The sequence below is a fragment of the Chionomys nivalis genome, chromosome 9, assembly GCF_950005125.1.
Source record: "Chionomys nivalis chromosome 9, mChiNiv1.1, whole genome shotgun sequence".
NCBI lineage: Eukaryota > Metazoa > Chordata > Mammalia > Rodentia > Cricetidae > Chionomys > Chionomys nivalis.
This window is the reverse complement of record NC_080094.1, coordinates 50,388,131-50,409,669: the sequence shown is the minus strand read 5'-3', so window position 1 is coordinate 50,409,669 and position 21,539 is coordinate 50,388,131. Positions and strand designations below refer to the sequence as shown.

Below are 21,539 nucleotides of genomic sequence, written 5' to 3'. Positions count from 1 at the left end.
AACATTTCTTTCCTAGCTTAGAGAAATCATCCACAACCTGAGCAGCTGTAGTGGGAGCTCCCTGAGGGCAGGGAGGAGGACCTCAGTCCGGAAAGGCCTGGGAACGCCGTGCGTGGTGGGGATAAAAAGCAGACTTAAAAATATTTAGTTAGACTTATTATTATTTTAATTGTTCCCATGGGTGGTGTGTCGCTTCTTGATTAAACTTCTGGCAACCTGAATTGCCACTGTCTGAACCCAGACTTCTGGGTCAATTGTTCTGAGGCATTCTGAGGTCGGGGTCAGGGGTAGGGCAGCCAAATGTTCTTTAGGTTTTGGTTTCTCTTTGTGGAGAATTTTGTTGCGCCAAGATGTAGAATCTTGCTCAGGTATACATTTGACAAATCCTGCTGGAAATAGGACCACAGTGGCAGATCCTGTTTCGTGCCTGTCCGCAGCACACACGTCTAAGCATTTAGCTTCTTCCACAAGTTGCTTCTTCTTGCTTCTTATTCTAGGTCCTTATGAATTACTATTCTCTGTTCACTGTGCTGGATGGTAGAGGTCAGATAGTCAAAGTGGCTTCATGTGGCTTGCAATCTCCCATCCGTGTTCCCAAACCCAAGCCCTCAGTATTACCGTAAAAGTTCTTCTATGCGAATAGAACAACTGTCCCAAGATGTGGTGTTTACTTAAGATTTTTCTTTCAATTCATTCTTATATTTAAAAAGTTTTTATAAGAAAATATTTCTTTGACAAGTAGATAAGTGGAAACTCCTGAGATGTGGGATCATAAGCCGTGTAGACGTAACAGGTGGCCATCAGCCTGTATGAATAGACTTTAGAGGAATCTTGTCATCGGCTGGTGTGTCAGTGAACAGGGAGAGTAGCTGAAGTTAGAGGCACGCCAACAACATCAGGGTTGTTCATAAACTAACCAGGGCCACTTAAAGAAAACAGTTTCTCTGTGTGCCTACCACGTCCTTTTCTGCCTGCCACGTTTCTACCTGCCACAGCCTTGCGAATCACAGCACGCATGCTCCATGCTTTGTCAAGCCCTCCCTGAAGCCTTTGGCTCACAGGCTTTGCATGGAGAAAGATTTTGAATGCAGCCCGGAAATGCTTTGATCAACTGGAGTTAGAAAACTTTATTTAGGTGGATTTTCTTTCTTTCACAATCTGTAGGCAGCGTAGTCTCTGTGCATGTACAGATACCAGTATCTTTTATTTCAGTTTTGCTATGTGCTATGGAACGTGCAGTCCTGGACCTGGTGGTCACCCTATCAATAACCTAAGGGCTTGTCACCTCACAGAAAAACATGGGCTCCTCACAGCAAGGCTTGGGCTCCTCACTGGACCTGATTTCTCACTGGGGTCCCAGCTTCCCTGGGCCTGGACTCCTCTCAGGAAGGCCTGGTCTCCTCACAGTAAGGCCTGGGCTCCTCACTGGACCTGATTCTCACTGGGACCCTGGCTTCTCTCTGGGCCTGGACTCCTTACAATAAGACCTGGGCTCTCACGGGAAGACCTGAGCTCCTCACTGGGCCTGGCCTCCTGTCTGGGCCTGGGCTCCTCACAGTAAGGTGTGGGCTCCACTAGTGGGTGTCTTCCTCCTGCAATGGTGTTAGTACTCCATTTGCCTGGGCACACAGATTCCTTCTCTTTTGAAGACCGTTAATCTAATCTAGATTTCTGTGTCAGGCTGGCATGAGAATTCCTTGAAGAAAGATCTCTGCTTCATGACTATTTCAGAATGGATTCTTCATTAAGCCTAGATCATAATGTAAGCTTTGAAGGCGTTGTCAGTTTGGAGAAGCACAGTGGGGTAAAATGAAGATGAATAATCAGAACACTGATTAGAGCGCACTAGATACTCATCTGGGTGAGCTTGCTTTGTGCCTTGTACCGAGTTTTTGACAGGGTGATTCAAAGTTTAGTTCTGTATAAAATGTATTCTTTTGGTAACTGAATAAATTGAGCATAATAGTTGTGTCCAGCAGGCAGTCCGCACAGCAGAAGAGTCCTGTGACATCTATAGCAGGAAATGACGCTGATTTTGACTACATGACAAGAGAAGAAAGCCAAAGAAAGGTTGTGAGTAACCGGTGTGAGTCACATGATTGCTGGGTGACTATCAAAGGGAGTGGATCAGTGCTGCAAAGCAGTGCACTGCCATCTCTCCTGACGCAGGTGATGCTGGTCACCACCAGGCCGGCATGCTTTGTTGACAGCCTATGGACCATGTTAGTGCATACAACCGCATCTCTAAGGTTCCAGTATTTAAAAATGCTACTTCTCTTCCCAAAGATGGAGCTTTCCAATTCGGGAAACATGTTTGCCTTGTCTATTTTCCTCATTACCCTTTGAAATCAACTTCTGATAGTTTATGTGAAGTTACAGCTCACTGAGCAACTTCTCTTTGGCTTTCGTGGCCTATTGAAAAGTCCCCAGATCTAGCTCCTACTCCTGCCCTCAGGACGAGCTGACTTAGCAGGAGAGGGCAGCAGAGAACAGCCTGGCCTGAAGCAGAGAGGGGAAGGTTTCGAGCAATCTATCAGAAGGTGACTTGATGGATGGGAGAACTTTTCAAGACAGCAGAGCTTTGAGACCGTTTCTTGGCTGTGGCTCTTCCAACTTTAAAGGGACCCAAATGCCACTGGAACAGGAGTGGCCTCCAGCATCCCCACTGCATGGAGAAGTCAAGATGCGCTAAAATGCTGCCACCACGATGAGGCATACTTTCCCAATGATCCCTTGGCTAATTGTTGGCAGTATTAAGTTCATGTGCCAGATTATCGGTTAGACCATCCTTTCCCAATCAGAAGAGGGGAGGAAATTTGATATTTCCTTCAAAATGGAAATGTATTCTAACAAGCTGGAAATTCACTCATTCTCATATTTCCCAATTAATATTTTGGACACTGAGACAAAATTGGCACAACAAGAGAGCATAGTGTTTCATCTCTGACTGCCTCTTGAGTTAATGTGATAACCACGACAAGGAACGGAGGAGCTCTCAGTAACTTTATCCCGAGAAGACACCTGGGCAGCTGTGCATAGTTCTCTAGGCTCTGATTATTTCCAAAGTAGGGCATCTGCCCTGGGAGGCCAGATGTATGCCGTGTCTTAGCTTCTCTTTTCAATTATGCCAAAAAAGGTAGAGTGAACCAGGAGGAATGAGCGTATCAGACCCTCACTGACTGCCTAGCTGTGCCATTGTTGGTCATTAGCGTCAGTGTCCCGGGATAGCCCTGGAGGACTAAGAACGCCTGAACACAGTGACAGGAACCATGCTTTGTAGCCAGAGATAGGGGATCAATCTTTGCCCATCTTTTAGCATCTCTGTAACAGCAATCTTGTTATCTGTGTTTTAATTACTTATGACTTTCAGATTTTTCAACAAAAATAAAACCTCAGTAGCGCCAATGTAGTAAAGGGAGTTGAGCATTAAATGAGACATCTGGAGAGAAAAGAGTTGGTGGAGAACTGGATGCTTACATTGTTAAGAAGTGAGTGAAGTTAGAGCAATGACTGAAGTAGAGCTCTGTGGGCTAAGGCAGAGTTCAATCACTTATGGCCTCACTGTGCTTCAACCCATCAAGGTTAACTTTCCTGGATGCATATGGGTCTGTAGATATAAAGAAAACACAAACTTATAATTTTTTCTGGAGAAAGAGCTTCCGAGTGCATCTTTGCTTCATCTGGCAAATGTTTGTCATTTGAAGATGAGTCTGGGTGAAGGCAGGGGTTCCTCTGTTCCTCAGAGTCATGGGAGTTCACAGAAAGGGACAGATTCAGACAGACTGGGGTCAGCCCAAGAGAAAAACAAATACTTCATTTACCTTAGGAATGAAGACAAAATGGAAGAGGTGGTAGACAGACAGTCATTGGAGGGAAAGAAAAGTGGCCTCACCTGCCCCACAGCTCACAGGACCTGCTCTCACTGGCCCTCTCTTCTCAGCTGCATAGACAGGGATTTGCATCCAGTCCAAAACAGTGCTGGACAAAGTGGGCATTTTCCAGTGGATCTTTGGTCATACCAGGCCAAATTGAAGTCACTATCACTTGAGTCTGTAACTTGGCCAGGGAAGTTCATGGGCCAAGAGTCACCAAGGCCAACCCAAGTGTAGAAGGACCAGCATCCTGTCTACAAGCAGTCTGAGGGGAAAGGCATCTCAAACAGCCTTCTCATAGTTTCCTGGGACATCTATATGTAAAACAGATATGTTCCAACTACGCCTCTGTCAAGCACCAGTTTGAATATTTCATGCCTTGGAGAATTGGGGTTAATGCTCCAAAAAAGCTTCTTCTGAAACCAAAGCATTGAAGTATGTCTCTGGATGGATTTCGGAACCATGTCTTCCAGGCTTCCTGGAGTCCCCTAGAAGGAAAGAGTTTGTCTGATCATCAGCAAATTATGGAAGAAAAAAAAAATGCCTACACTGTTAAAAATTTATCATGGTTTTCCTTTTCTTTGATCCAGAAACTCCCTCCCTCTTAGCCTCTTAAACATCTATTAGACCCGGGTTATGAGAGTGGTATTGCAATCTCCCAATCCTGCCGTGACTCTGGGGGAAAGTGACTTGCTGGCAAGTCCATGGGGGTCTGACCAAGAAAGCCCAAAGCCTGGAAGGCCAGCCCCAGGCTGTCTGGCAGGGATAAAGGGAAAGGAGAAGCTGAACTCCTAGCTGGCTGCACCCAAGAAGTTGGTGGTCTCCTTTCTCTTTGCCTCATGAGGCAGAATAGAAGGCCAGGGATTCTGGCTTACTTCCTGGTAACCTGTCATTTTGCTGATGAACTCACAGAGTGCAAAGTACCCAGAAGAGGCTGTCACTGCCTGGGACAAGCTCAGAGTGACATGAGGTAGTCAGAACTTTCTGGTTACCATCACACTTAGAATCTCTTAACCAGAACCTCTCCTCTTTCAATTTAGAAAGTCAGCAAATGGTGCATTAACTAAAGAATGCTTTCCCACTGCTATTGAAATCTTTTTTTATTTTCCCATGTAATTGTTATAAACATTTTGCAAAACACATTATTTTCTGAACAATGCAAACTTTATTGCACAAGAGCCAGATGCTGTTAAGTTCTAAACTTAACATATATATACCTATAATCATACATACAAATACATACATACATACATATGTACCCGCATGCATACATACAGCAAATGTTACATGACTCCATAAGTCATCTTAAAATCTGAATCTGGAAAGTAACTTGGTAAGTAAGATCACTTGCTGTACAAGCCTGAAGATCTCAGTTTGAACATCCAGTACCCTTATTACAAGCTAGGCATGGCTTCACAGGCTGCAACCCCATTATTTGAGGGTAAAGACAGGCAGATCCTGGGAGCTCACCAAAAATGGTCAGTGTCTCGTTCAGCGAGAGACCCTGTCTCAACGCATTAATGCAGAGAACACTAGAAAAAGACATCTGATGTCCTCACTGGCATTCACTTGTGCACACGTGGGCACTTACTTCAAATTTTATACACATCTATCACCGTACACACATGCACACTTGCACACGCAAAACAAATGAATCTCACTTACACAGGCTTTCTAGTAGATCCCGGCTGTATTAAAGCCTTTAATACATATGCCTATTGCTAAATGTGAAGACACGATAAATTTAATTGTTTTTATTTTCTTAGTGTCTAATAAAATACAGAGGCCAAGAAAATGATACTCACAAATGGTCCATCTGTCCTCTCTGTTGCTGGACCCCATTGTAATTACACAGGGCATAATGATAAATTATGGGCAATGATCTTTGAATGGAAGTCATGCATGAGTCCCTTCTTTTCTGTTGTAGATTTTTGGCATGTTCTAGCAGGCATATGTTCTGGGTGACATGGCTTCAGGATGGAATAATCCCCATCAACGTGGATTTGTATTTGGTGGAGCAGAATCTTCCTATTAGATGTGCAATATAAGCAGGAAATCATCTTCTGTGATATTCAGTTACTGGAGTTTGGGGGTCAATTTGTGACTTGATTAACAGAGCATATTAATACAAGTACCAAGCAGGGAGTGTACATGCAATTAATGTTTGCTGAATAAATAAGAAACCCTTTTTAAACTTAACTTCAATATGATAAATTCATAATTTTAATCATAACCAACATTTTTGAGCTCTGTTCATCTTCTAGGCACTGGGCTAAGTAAATAACCCAATAACCACAGGTACGTTTTATAACAGGCAAAGGAAGTATTCTTCCCCCATTTTGAGTGAGATGAAATAAAGCCTGGAACATCTAAGCCTGTCACAGAACATCCTGGAGACTAATCAAACGCCAGGGCTCCAAACAGCGTCCTATTAGCATCCCTGACCTGCGGTTTGTCTGTCCTACATCTCTTAATCACTTCCTTTGCTGGCAGACTCTGTTTATTTAGGCAACCTCAACAGCAACCGGAGTCCCCAGGACTCTGTCCTTATTCCTTAATTCAGCAAGTGCTCATGAATGAAATCACTGTAGGAGAGCCTATGATTCCTGGTAAGAAGGGATGGGATACAGGGCAGATAGGGTTCAGTACCAGGGGTGGGGAGAGGGTGCTGGAAGACAGCGAAGTTGAAAACATCCCTGGTCACACTCAGTCAGATCATGTTATTAAATCGGTTTCTGTCAATGAATTAGAAAAGCATTTCCACCGCTGGCATTTGGGATTGTGTATCAGGTTACTCGTCCTCCAGTTTCTTCCATTCTAAACATGATACCGATACCCCTAATTCATTATAACTTCAGCATAGCACGTATGCCCCATTCTTTCATTCATTGCTTATTTATGAAATCGCCTTGGCAGGTCTTAAGGCAGAGCCCTTCTTAGGAGCACTCCTCTCAAGCTGTTTGTGGCTGTGCGGGTGAATGGAAGGCCTGTAGCTGAGGGTCTGAACAGTGAGCAGAATGGCATGTAGGGAAGACAACATGACCTCTCCCAGTGAGCTTGAAGGAAACTGGGCTCTCTCTCAGAAGGAACTGGGACACCCTGAAGAGAGGCAGGGCGTCAGCAGGTGACTGTGCTGGGCCTGCTGGCGCTCAGTTCACACATCCATTCCTCTGTTTATCAGTGCTACTCTTAGTGGTGGTGGTTAGCTGAAGCCTAGGTTTTACAGGAGAGGCGGGCAGAGACATAAACAGCCAAAGTTAGTATCTGGTCAGGGATGGCTTTTTCTTGTTAATTTCTAGGTCTCACTTAAGGAGAAATCTAAATGGCCCTCAGAGCCTTAGAATGCAAGCCTTTAGTTGAGGGAAAGAGCTAGATGTTCTGTGTTTGAATTTAATATATGTGGTTTCCAGGTTCAGACAGATGCAGCACTTGAACTTAGCAACAGCTTCGATCTGAGTACTCCTCCTCTTACCTCACTCTGCCTTGGTTTACAACCTTCCTCGTGTTTCCATCGCCACTAATAAAACCCTGAAGTTATTTTAGAAACAAAACTCTTACTAGGGGTGAAGGAAACTTGGTTTATATCGGGGCTGTTAGACCGGAAGCATGCTGTGAGGGATGCTTCAGACATTGTCCTCCTTGCAGGCATTCCTCCCACACGCCCTGGCCTTAGACTCCTTCTGTCCTCTTTCTTAGCATTTCCTGACTGGGATCCATTCACTTTCTAAACCCTCCTTTTCTACGAGGACTTGGTTGCGGGAGGGAGAGGGAACTGGCATTGGTATGTGAAATGAGAAAAGATTGTTTTTTAAAAATGAATAAAAAAGGAAACAAGAGAAAAAGAAAAAAAAGAAATAATGTTTGGAAAGTCAGATATATAACCTGATTTAAACAAGTGTATCATCTATGCATCAAGATATCATATGGTCATATGTAAAATTGTTATATTTTCTTGTCACAGTTAAAAATGAATCCAACTTTTACAAGAGAAGGAAAATAATAAGTTGACCCTTGAAAAGAAAAAGTGACTATGACTTAGTCCTGAAAATGGTCCACGTGGTAGAGTTGAAAGTTAACAGTCTGGGAACAGCCCTGATGAATGGTGGTGCTTCATATTGCGGGACAAACATTTATTTATTTAGCCTAAAATTTCTGGCTCATTTCGCTAACTCCAAATTTTCAGAAAATTAAATCCCTTTCTTGGACAAAATTAGATAGAATTTGGTTTTGTTTTTCATCTGGAAATTATGCTTTCGAATGCCCCATGAGTTCATCCCAGAAGCTGCATGTAAATTGCTGTGTCAGGTGCACGGTGATGACATGCAGAGAACACAGAAAGAGGCACACCATCGGCGCTGCTGATGCTGGCATCTCAGCTGTGGCCCCTGGATGGGCCTCAAAGCAAACACCCTTTTATAATGATGTAGAGGCTCCAAGCCCAAGCCTGGCCATCTGCCTGTTGAGTGGAGCCATGAGTATAAGGAAAGAAAGGGTTAGAATGAATTAGAATAACCCAGGTTGATCTCAAGGGGAAGAGTTCAGGTATTAGGGATTAAGTCATCATTATATATTTAGAGGAAAGTGTATTTCTATAGTTAGAAATAAAGTTAGGTGTATTTGATGATTTTGAAATATATTTTTCTTACTCTTTAAGAGCTCCTCTATACATGGATGCAGTGTGTTTTGATTGTATCTCTTCTCCCTTCCCCATATTACCTCCTGGACACCCTAGTATCACATCCCCCTCCCAGATTTATGTCTTCAGGATTTTTTTTATCCAATGAGTTCAACTCATTCTGTTCGTATGTATATGGGTATAAGACCATCCCTGAGCACTGGCGGCCTACCAGGGGCTGCATCTCTGTATTTAATAATGTTTTAATAAATAAGAATACTACATTCAAGGTACCCAAAGGATCAACAGACAGAATTTGTGGTTTGCTACTGCTTTTTTTCAAGTTTTTTTTTTTCTGTTATGGTTTTTAGTTACACAGTAACAAACCATTCTTATATGTTTCGTCTTTTCCAGCTTGCAGGTGATTTCATTAGTAGAAAGGCTTATCAAAGACCATACTGGATAAACTGGCCCATGCCAGATATTTCAATATGATCTAAGGAACTATGGCAGGGGAATATGGCTCAGTCTCCTCATACTTCATACTCTTTCCAGGTAAATGCCCAGTCATATGCCCATAAAAACTGAAATTATGACTTTCATTTTCTGTGACTCGAAGTTAGAGCGAAAGTGTTCCATCAATAAAATTTTCAATGGTTTTTCGATCCTCATAATATCACCCAGCAATTCTCTCTTTGAGCTGCGATAATAGCAGCAATTAGGCAGCTTTTATTCCTCAACCCCTTTTAACTTTTTCTGTTGTATAAATGAGCGCATAGCATATACACGTAGCCGCTGTAAAGAGAAAGCCGCCAGCACCAGAGGCAGGGGAAACAATTACCCCATTCATGAATTATCTTTCCTTCTCCCTTTAGCCCTAAAGGTTAAATGTGAATGTGCTTGTTTACCTCTCTTTCCATTCTGACCACATGCGAAGGCCTTGACAAAGCCCTGCAGATGGGATGGGAACACGAGGCTTATGATAATCAAACACGCTTGCATTTATTAGTAACCGCTAATGGCGTGTAATTAAAGTAATTACAGGAAGGCAAACAGACAATTAACTTCTTGGAAGTGTCAAGGAAAGGGCACGCACAGAGTTTAAAGTTCTTGAGCATATGGTTCATCTTTATGTCCTGGAAATATTAAGAAAGATGACGCTTCCAGAACGGGAGTTGGTGTCAGGCTTTCGTGAAGCAACTGTGGAATGTATGAGGTGAAAGCCAAGAATCATGAGCACCGTGTTGGTACCATGGGGATAAGGGGGGGGGGGGTGGGACCATGACCAGCATTCAAAAATGTGGCAAAGATGAGAGTAACAAATGATAAAGATGGTGATGGATGTATCCACTTTCCTTCACCCATTCTGCATATTTTAAAGCATGAACCAGTCCTGGTTGGACTTGCTCAAAGTTATTGGTATCTTTCACGTTTTTTGCCAAGCGAGCTAGAACCTTGGTGCCAGCCTGCAGGCCAGTCAATGACAGGCAAGCAGATACCTTGGTGCTGATGCTTTACTTCAGTTACCCGGATTAAGTGCTCTATGCACTAATATACACATAGTTATGTTCCATAACTAATAGTATTAGTTTTCAGTTACCATGACAAAATACCTGAGGCTAGGTTCGAATAAAAATAGAGTGTTATAGAGTTATTTAGCTTAGAGTCTGGACTCTAGACTAGAGGAGTGGTTCTCAATTTTCCTAACACTGTGGACTCCCACACACTTTTTTAATTTGTCTCTTTATTTTACATCCCAGGCACAGTCTTCCCAAACCTGTCCTACCCTCCCATTCCCTTTCCCCCATCCCTCTCCCAAACCCCTCCTCTTCCATCTCCATCCAGGGAAAGGCAGGTTTCCTGTGTGTATCCATAAAGCATGGCTTATCAAGTTGTAGTAAGACTAAGTATAATGATCTGTCCTATCTCCTTAAGAGAAAAGCCATGACCACTCCTTCCCCCACCCCTCACCCCCCACCCCAACCCCAGTCCTGACTGTCCTTCCTGCTTGCAGCCTGAGTCTCTTCCTTTTCTGTCTCACTCTCAAAGAGGCAGCTTCTGTCTCTCCCTTCTATCTCTCCCTTCTGTCTCTCTCTGTCTCTGTCTCTCTCTCTCCCTCTCTGCCTCTCTCTGCTCTTCTCCTTCTCCTCCTTCCCTTCCATAACCCACTAAATAAATATCCAACCTCACTCTGCATGGTGTGCCTATCTGTCTGTCTCTTGCCGCAAGGTTCCCTCCCCGGAACCAGCCACCTTTGGAGACCTGCAGTGTGATCTCATGGCCTGCCTGTTCTGTCTGCCTGTACTTTGGAGACCTACAGCATGGTCTCATGGCCCACTTCAGCCGCCTGGGATCCTGCTGAGTTTTTATTAATCCATTTCACTAAGCACCTCCCCTTGTGTTAAGGCTGGGCAAAGCAACCCAATATGAGAAGCAGGGTCCCAAAAGCTAGTAGAAGAGTCAGAGACAGCCCCTGTTCCCACTGTTAGGAGTCCCACAAGAGGATCAAGCTACACAGCTAACATATATGCAGAGGGCCTAGGTCAACTTCATGCAGGCTTCCTGGTTGTTGGTTCAGTCTCTGTGAGCCCCATGAACCCAGATTAGCTGATTGTGTGAACCTTCCCATGGTGTCCTTGACCCCTCTGGCTCCTACACTCCTTTCTCCTCTTCTTCCCCATCAGGATTCCTGAACTACAGGTAACATTTGGCTCTGGGTCTCTCCATCTGCCTTCCTTAATTGCTGGATGCCACCTCTGTGATGACAGTTGGGCCAGGTACTGATCTGATCAGGAGACAGCCAGTTCAGGATGCATACCCACTATTGTTAGAAGTCCAAGCTGGTGTCCTCTCTGTAGACTCCTGGGAGATTTCCTCATACTAGATTTCCTGACCCCAAAATGCCTCCCAGCAGTCCCCTTTGTCACTCTCCCCTTTCACTCCCCAACCTGATCACTCATGTTCCCATCCCCACCTAACACTGTGACTCTTTAATACAGTTCCTCATGTTGTGGGTGACCCCCCCCCCCCGCAAGCCATAAAATTATTTCATTGATACTTTGTAACTGTTATTTGGCTACTGTTATGAATTGTAATGCCAAGAGTTTATATGTAAGATATAGATATCTGATATGCAACCCCTTTGGAGGTTGCAATCCACAGGTTGAGAGCCAGTGCCCTATAGGTACATGATTATGATCCTTACAGGAGCCACCCCCTCACACACAGACACAGACGTAAGCTACACAGTGTGTTGCAACATGGTGGACAAGCAGAAAGGGACCTAGCCATGTGAACGGGGGACTGAATATATGGAGTGGCCTTAATTTATCACAAGTGAGAACAATTGAAGAAACCAGTATTAATCTGTTCTCACATCACTGTGCTCCCACGGCCTGGTCAGTTTCCATGAGACATTGTCTCCTAAAGATTCCCTCACCCCAAAACTGTTACACTGGGGACCATGCTCCCAGCACATGGGCTTTCAGGTGACATGCTCCAGCCATATCCAAAGGATAGCTCTAATGGATACATGGGTGTGTATGACTCAGGTGTGCAAGAGCACATTGAGCCTTCTCTTGTTGGTAACTGACTCATCACAGCTTGGTAGATGAAGGGCCAGCTATGGTAATGACAAGACCTTCCCCTCAGAGTAAAATGTCTCTAAAGACCAATGAGTCCTCCTCAGTCCAGTAAGAATGCGTATAACATGTTTATATTCATAATTCTCATGTCCAACCATGCTCTGTGCTATTCTTACCAAATGCAAGAAATAATTCCCATCAACGTCCACAGTTCCATGACTCTTAAAAACAAATGACTGAGTGTTTGCCTGAGAAAGACTAATCCCTCCTTTCAGAAATTCAAGATTACTGATTGGCCACTCGGTGAAATATATTTCCTGGGATTCTATGAATACCTAATGTTTCAATATTTTTATTTAATTTTAATTATTTTGTGTATAGGAGGGTGATGTATGTATGTAGATGCCTCAAGTCAACCTCTAATGTCTTTCCTTAGAAATCAATATCTTGATTTTGAGACAGGGTTTCCCATTGACTTGGAGCTGGCGTATAAGGCTAGGCCAAGAGGCCAATGAGTCCCAGGAATATGTGATGTAGGGTGTTTTTCTGTGTGCTGTGAATATGTTTCATTACCATTGGTTAATAAAGAAGCTGATTTTGGCCAATAACCAACTAGAATAGAACCAAGCAGGAAATCCAAACAGAGATGCAGTGGGGAAAGGGGGCAAAGTCAGGGAGATGCCAGCAGTCACTGGAGAAGCAAGATATGAGGTAACAAGTCACAAACCTTATGGTAAAACATAAAATAATAAAAATGGATTCATTTAATGGTTAAGAGATAGTTAATAACAATCTAATGAGCCAGAGAGTTTGTAATTAGTATTAATTCTCAGAGACTTCAGGAACTGGGGGTGGGAGAGAAACTGGTCCAATGGGACAGGATGGACCAGAAAAAAAAGCTTCCAGCCACAGATATGACTCACTCTGTCTCCTCAGCGCTGGGACTGCAGATATGAACCACCGCATTTGACTCTTTACATGATGGTACTAAGGTTTCAATTCCAGTTGTCGTGCTCACAAAACAAGCTCTTGACAAAGACTGAGTTCTCTCTCCAGTCCCCCACATTTTAATTTCAGCAGTGCTTTGAGCTTTCTCGATTCCACTCCTGGGCTCATATTATCCTACATATTTATCCCACAACTAGCATCTTCCTTTGTTTCAAGATTCGCTTGTCATAACAATAGTGACATCCTTACCTAATTTCTACCTCCTGCTTCTTCCTCTGAGAACCTAAGGTTTTATCAGCATCATTTTCACCCCATTTACTTATTCTTGGGTACACCTCAACAGCAACTCTAAGATTCAGAAAGAAGTGCTTCGCCTTGGTTCTCCCTGTCCTTTTCCAAGGAAAGCATAGTGTTATTCATACATTTGCCTTCATCCTGCTGTGGTCCTTCATTCATCCAGTCAACTCAGTTTCAGTACCAGACGTTCTTCTTCAGTACTCCAGGCTATAGCTCTGTGCTCTTTGTATTGTTCTTCATTCATACTATCCTGTTGTATCTGTACCAATATGAAATTGTCTAAGAATGGGGCTTTGTTCACTGTAAAACTCAGCATCTCTCGGGAACTCTCTGCCATCAGTGCCCTGACCCTGAATCACGGCTGCACTATTGTAGAGGATCTGAACATCTTGAGTGACTCCTGAAAGACGCAGATCTGTAACGGATATAAGGGCTAGGAAGAGTGTCCCCAGTAGATAAAGACAGGTCAGAAAGGATTTCGAGAGCCCCGTTTAAAGGGAACAGTCACAAACACTTCCAGTCCTCAGATTCTGAAATTATGGTCAGCCTGGTCTTTGTGTCCTTGAACTCCACAGCTGCCCCCGTTCACAGCTACACAGCAGCACAGCACTTAAGTGCACAGAGAGGATAAGTAGCGTTGGCAGATTGGGAAAGGGTTTGCATGGGATCTGGGAAAGGAGCAAATGTTTCAAATGCTTAAGCTTTTGAGACACCTGAGCTCCAATTATTTGCAGTGGGATATTTTCCATGATTCTTCCCAAATCGGCCTTCATTGAGGGTTTCCAAAAACAGGACACTGATAGATAGATACATGTTTGTTTTACCTCATAACCATCACAGCTTAGAGGCACCTACCCTGAAGTTGGACCACTGACAGCTCTATCACATTCAGCTCACTGAGGCACTGGGCTCCATGATGGAGTATGTTGATGCTGCTCAAAACATTCTTTCTCAGTCTTCATTGCGGACTGTTTTATATATAGTATATTTATATAATGTGTGTAATGTAATACACACACATGCACACACACACACACACACACACACACATATATATATAATGGTGGGAAGAAAAGAACACTATATACATGTTATGTGTTAACCAGTGATAGCTAGTATGATCCAGCTCTGTACTGGTGACACAGAGTTGTAAAATCATACTAAAGACTGAACACATGAGCCAAGGGAAGGAGAGAAGAGATGTGCAATCTCTCCAGTCTATTTCATTGTGGAAAGCCTCTCCATCTCTCAGAAAGATTAGGAAAGTCTTTGGCTATGGATAGTAGAAAAGACATTCCCAATAGAAACTGCAAACCCATGTAAGAAGTCTTGGACTGAACAGAGCAAGGCATGCAAGGAAAACAAGCAGATCCATGGACTAGAGTCTGGATTCCGGGCAATGGGTGCATTCATGTTTAAGTCACTGAGACTAGGAGGTCCAGTAAGTGATCAGCATAGAATTAAGGTTAAGTTTGTATAATGACAATATGATAAGAAGTAGCCATGAGTTACTGAGTAAACAGAGAAAAACATGACAAAAAATTTAAGAGGGATTGGTAGACAGCTTTTCTAATAAAGGTATCAAAGAAGTGCCACATATTAACTATATGAGCTTCTGAAGGTTAAGGTGATATCAGGGATAACGTGACATCACTAGCTGTCCCATTACAGCCATTTCTATCAAATATGACTTCAGAATGGCACTGGAACCCTTCTTAGAGTATTTGGAAGCCTCCACTAATCAGCTTGAGCTCACAGCATAGATGAGACCTAAATGCTATCACTGGTATAGACTACATCGTAACATGTATAGATAACATAACAGAAGCTATTGTGCAGGTTGTCCATGGGATAGGCTCATAGGGTTATATAATTCGGGGCTCTGAAGGAGAGTGATAATATAAAATGACTGGAAACAGAAAGCGAAGTTTGTAGACTTCTTACAGGAATGTAACAAAGAAGCAAAGAATATAAAATTAAAGCTAGTATTTGGTCGATAGGAATGCAGTTAACTAGATATACATGACTTAGCGCAGCTGTAAAATGTTGTGATTCATAACTATTCAAAACCTCTGTAAGTATAGATAGAGAAGTTATTTTATAGTTCATTTTATTGGGTGTTTGGGAGACACCAATCAATAAAGTAAACGTACTTATTTACCTTAGTGTAAGTGTAAATTCCCTACATGAGAGAAAACCAGCAGTAGATATGATCATCACATAATTTATTAGATGAAAAACACAGGAAAAGAAAAGAAAATCTGTAGTAAAAGGAGAATTATTACAGAACTGGGCTTAGAGAACATTCAAATTCATTCATTTAGGGATCCTCACCATTGGACCAATTGTCAGAACTCTTGGAAGGGAAGTTCTATGCACTTGGTAAGAACTGAGTTATGGAGATACACCCTCTAGCTGCTGAGTGTCTGCAGAGACTTGCTGTGAGACCGTTGCTGGCTCATCTTGTCACTTAGCTGCACCATGTAGTCGAGTTTCTGCTGATACTTAAATGAGGTGTGTTGACTCAGAACTCTTTGAAGACAATAGAGGAGAGGAGGTTTAGGAGATGTTGCATTTACTCTGAGTTCAGAGTGTGTGTTTCAGAGGACAGAGAATGACAGTGCATGTTTGTAATTGGTGGCAAGTGGACTCCATTTGCTGCAGAATGCCCACAAATGTCACTGAATGTTCACCTTCCCATTGTAGGGCCTGCCTTTCTCAGTGAGAGCTGCTGAGCATGTCTTTATGCTCATGCAGAAGACTGGGCGTTTGCTGCTCAGTTGTTTGTAGTTGTGTTTTGGGATTCGTAGGGTCTACTGAAGCTACCTTTCACATCAAGCTTTGCGTTTCTGATTTCAAGGCCATTGCTCATACATCCCTGGGCTTCCTCCATGCAAAAGCTTAAAGTCTACTTCACATTGGACCCAAGCAGCAAGTTTTATTTAGCTCCCCAACGTTCTGGCTTCCTGCTTTCCTAGTTAGTCTCAGAGAGGAACTGGCCCTGCACCTCTTCTCAACCTGGAGCCCTTCTCTCTCCCTTCTCTTGGCACCATCAGCACTTTGTCTGCACTTCATAGCATCCTAAGCCCACTTTGGCAACAGAAGGAGCATTTTCAGTCCCTTCTTGGCAGTAGAGTTATCTTCTGCCTGGCACCAAGCTGGAAACATTCCCCGTTGTGCAGTTCTTTGGCAGTATCTCAGCAATAATAGCACAGAGGTACTTCCTGTGTAATGCCATAAAACATCCCTGCACCACCAACAGGCATTCAGGGATACTTCCTGTGTAGCACTGCTAAAACTCCTGCCCTAGCAGTGACAACAGGAGGGTGATTCTGTCTTCTTTGGGAACGCTCCCCTCGCCACATCATCAGAGATCCTTTATCAGCAGGAGTACAGGGAGGCTTTGATGAAATATTTTGTTGAAAAGACCACAAAGCAACTTTAGATCTTAGGTATTTTATTTCCAATACTGTTAGAATTCTTCACAAGCATCTAAAGCACTACCACCAGTTAGCTGATGTATTTAATACTCCATTCCTTTGTTTGATTCACTTGAGCCATAGAGACCTAGGCATGAAAATGACAGAATCGTTTCTTATTTAAAACCTCCAATAATCTCTAAACTTAACTCCATCCATAAAGGAAGAAAGGGCCTGTGAGATGGCTCAGTGGGTCAAGAGGCTCTTTCCGCAAGGATGACAGCCCAAGTAGAAGTGAGAGAACCAGCTTCATAAAGCTGTCTTATGCCTTTCACATGTGTGCTATGGCATGCATACCCACATACATCATGCAAAACTATGTACACACACAATAATAATTTGAAAAGGAAGCAAAATATGTATTGTATCTTTTGTATTTTCATTCTTCAACAGTTAAAAAATAAATAAAACCACAATCTAAACTCTCTCAGTGTCAAAAGAATGGTGAATGCCATGAGCAATTTAGAAGTTCAAAACTGTGGAGAAAGTAGAGCAAGTAAAGCTTTGTCAGGGCTACATGTGTGTGTGCGTGTGTGCATGTGTGTGTGCATGTATGTGTGTGCTGTGCATGTATGTGTGTGCACGTGTGTGTGCACGTGTGTGTGCACACATGTGTGTATGTGCTTGTGTGTGTGCAACCAGGACAAATAAGTAGCTCCTTGCAACATGTGTGTGTATGCATGTGTGTGTGCATGTGTGTATGTTCACATGTGTGTGTGCGCATGTATGTGTGTGTGTTTGTGTTTCTTGTGCTTTTCTTTGGCTCTTTTCTTATTTGTTTGCTTTGCCCCATCCCAGTTTGTTTTTATTCCATCTTTTATTTTGTTATTACTCCTTAGGTGTCTGCTTGTTTTCTAACAAGAGAGAGAAAGGGTAGGGATTCAGATGGGAGGGGATGGGAGGATCTGAGAGGAGTCAGTGGGGAGGAAACTGTAATCAGAATATGTTGTATAAAAATCTATTTTCAATAAAAGAAAAATAGAAAAAAACGTAAGATTGCAGATTGTGAGGAGGGGAGAAGAAATGGAATGTCACATGATATCTAGTGCAGTGGATTCCATTTGTAGCTGACTCACTTACAAGATGCTTTCTCCATTTACACATTGAAGGCTGCCCTGGGTGGTCATAGCATGTACATCATGCATCTTCGGATAAGACAATGATTTGCAAGTGTTTACGAATATTCGTCTTAGGAAAAACTCCTATTGAAATTGATGTGGCTATTTGTTTTGCTTTGTTTTTTAATGTAAGTGTTTCAAATTCAGTATATTCTTGTCAATATCTTTATCTTTCTTATTTATTTCTGTTTTTTAAGACAGGGTTTCACTTTGTAACAACTTTCACTGCCCTGGAACTGGCTCTGTAGACCAGGCTGGACTTAAACTCACAGAGATTCTCCCGCCTCTGCTTCCAGAGTGCTGGGATTAAAGGTATGCACCACTACTGCCCCACAGTGGCTGTAGATATTATGCCACAGAAAATATAGATTCTCCAATTTCATAATGCTGTGAATGACATATTTGTATCACCAAAAGTGAGAACAATAAGTTTATGTCCACGTTAAAGTAGTAGGTAATATTGAATGAAACCATCTGGTGTATTTTTGACCACTTCCATTCCTACATGGTATATTTTTGAAAAATAGTTATTTTTGGAATAATGAATAAATAAATATAATTTGATGATAATTAAGTAGAGCTCCAAGTTTCCTCCTGACACACAAAATAAAGGTCACAAAAACAGATATAAAATCAAATATTTTGTATAAAGTAAAATAAAGTGGCTTAATAGCACTGAATCTCTACCAAAAGAAGTTAGAGGAAGCATAACCCAAACAGAATAATTTCAGGCTCAACTATGATACATATCCAGCTTTCCAGAATGATGTCAATAAATTGAATTAACTTGTTCATAACTGATGACACATTCCAAAGAGTAAAATCAGAATGACCTAAGTAATTGAGCCTGCGTCCCCTTCATGGGAGAAAGAGATAGACATGGATGAGCAGTGCCACCCTGGAAGATGCCACATTCTATAAAGCCAAGGCGTGTGGTACAACTCCTCTCAGAATAGCAACTCTGTGAGCTATTTCATCATTTACAGTGAACGGAATAGAAGGAGACAATATTACTTCCTAACAGGAACTAGGGAGATTCTGTCCAGAGGGCCAACAACATTGCTTATTGCAAGTCCATGTTATTGGACCATGTTTTATAGATAACAAAAGGGTAAGACAACCAGAAAACTTCTTTGCAGTAAACTTAATGAGGGAAAGTGGACTGGGCAGTAGGAGGGTATGGCTAAAAGAAACACCCGAAGTAGTTAATAAAGCCTAAGTCTGCTGATGTCCAATGTCAAGGCTACTCAGAAAATGAAATTGTTTATACTGTGTGACCAGGCATACGAATCCGGTTTTAGTTAAAACATGGAAAAATCTACCAGGCAGAGTTTCGCAGCTGCATTCAATGTTCCCTCTGATTCTTTCCATCCATGTACCGAGTGAATTTGTAATGTGTAACTAATGTCAAGAAAATAAACAGATGTGTCCCACAAGCAGGAAGAACAGTGAGAGGTCTTAGCAGATTTGACGACAATGGAACTCTGGATGTTGGTTCCGTTGGTGGGAGGGAATTGCAGGCCTGTGTTTGTTAAGTGGTCTCCCATTGGGTAAGATGAAGAGGCTGCCAGTCTCCTTTGGACACTGTCTGGGGCACTGGGACAGCTGTGGCACACCCTCCCCTCACTGTGAGTTCCATAGCAAGGCTGCCAAACAAATATGCGTGAAAATGAAGAAAATGGGCCCCTCAGAAAATCTCATCTGTCATCTTGGCCTCATATGCTCTCTCATCAAACTGGAGTCTTCCTCTGGAACACAGGGAAGAGGGTAACTATATTTGAGTGAACCTTTGACCTTTGCAAAGTCTCCACACTGAGCATGTACACTTTCACAGGGCAGGAACGTGTGGTCTAGCAAATTAGCTCATGGTGTGGATGCCGCATCTATACTACAGTTGGCAGAACATCTTTAGCGTGGTTTTAGAAATAATCCATCATGGTTCCCCCACACGCCCTGCAGCTAAGAGCCCCACAGCCAAGGCACATACAGGATTTAACATGCTACCGCTTTCAAATAAACATTTATGAAGCAGGCACATTGCAGTACCCACAGACCTTATTTCTAAATACTTTTTTATTAGTTCTCTGAGAATTCCAAAGCACGTTTTGATCAAAATCAGCCCCCTCCCCCACTCCTCAGAGACCAACACTGCTCTTCTCTCCTATACAACTTTTGTATCATCGTTTTCATTTGTTTTAGCACATCAAGTCCAGTTTATGTGGCCCTTCGCTGGCTCATGGTCCACGTACCGGAAGCCATATCCTCAAACAGAACTGACTGTCCCTCTCTAAGAAGTTAGGCATCAACAGTAGCTCCTCGGCTAGGGGTGGAACTTGTAGGTCCCCTCTCCACGCTTGGAGTTGATCTGGTTTCAGCCTACGTAGGTCTTAGGTGAGCTGTTGTGTGCAGAAGACACTGTTTCCTTGTAACCATCCACTGCCTCTGACCTCTGCAAACCTTTCCACCCCTCCTCTGAAACAGTCGCTGAGTCTCTAGAGGAGGAAGTGTCATATCATTCTCTACTTCTTGACTACTTGTGGGTCTCTGTGTTAATTGCTATCTGTTACCAAACGAAATTTTTCTTATGGGGGTTGAGAGATGCAGTAATCTATGGATAGAACATCAGGAGTCATTGGCAATCCGTTTACTCCTGCATCCAGCTAGCAGAATAAGAGTAGTCTGTTCTCCTCTGATGATGACCTATCAGGCTATAGGTTCTTGTTACGGACTAGAGCTAGATGCCATCATAGCTAACAGTATCCACAGCTGGCCACAATTGATTGCTTGTCTCCTCCTGTCCTGGACCTTCCAATACTATTAGAGCTAGCCAGTAAGGATGAAGGTTCCAGCTTAATACAGGTTTGATATCTACATCTTCTCTGATTCAAGTATGTGGCTTTCCTCAGCAATAGAGTTTTACTGTCAAGTTCTGGAGAGTAACCGAGATTGTTGTTAGTAGCCTGTAATGCTTGAGACTACATGGAACCCCATTATCCAACAGCTCCTAAAGAGGTAACCCATTCCTTGAAATGGAGATTTCATTGGTTGGCCTATACTGACTTATGGCATTGCTGCCCCCTTCTAGGGAATTCCATTTAAATGTTTTATGTTTGTGCATGTATATATTTTAGGGAGCTTCTACAGCAGTATATCTCCATATAAATTTTTGGAAATATGGTTAAGCGTTAATGATCCTCGCCATATTCTCACCTCTGATCTGCCCTCCCATACTCCACCCCATTTAACTCTTCATGTTTTATTATTCTTTTTACCCTTTTATAGCACTGCAATCTCTCCTCCTGTAAAAAGAGATTGCTCATTGGTTTCCAGCCTAGACCTGAATAATGACACAGAAACTATATTAATTACAACACTGTATAGCCAATGACACAGACGTATTCCTAGCTAGCTCTTACATCTTAAATTAACTCATTTCCATTAATCTGTGTATCACCATGAGACTGGTGTACCAGCAAGGTTCTGGCATCCTGCTTCTTTGACAGCTGCATGACATCTGCCTGACTCTGCCTTCTTTCTCCCTGCATTCATTTTAGTTTTCTTGCCTACCTATAATCTGTCCTGCCATAGGTCAAAGCAGCTTCTTTATTAGCCGATGATAATAAAAC

General features: G+C 42.7%; 1 protein-coding gene across 11 annotated transcripts in view; it reads left to right on the top strand.

The window, feature by feature from the left end:
- Positions 1-21,539, top strand: part of Sema6d (semaphorin 6D) — a 563,436-nt gene that overhangs the window by 257,859 nt on the left and 284,038 nt on the right. The gene's annotated exons all lie outside the window — the stretch shown is intronic.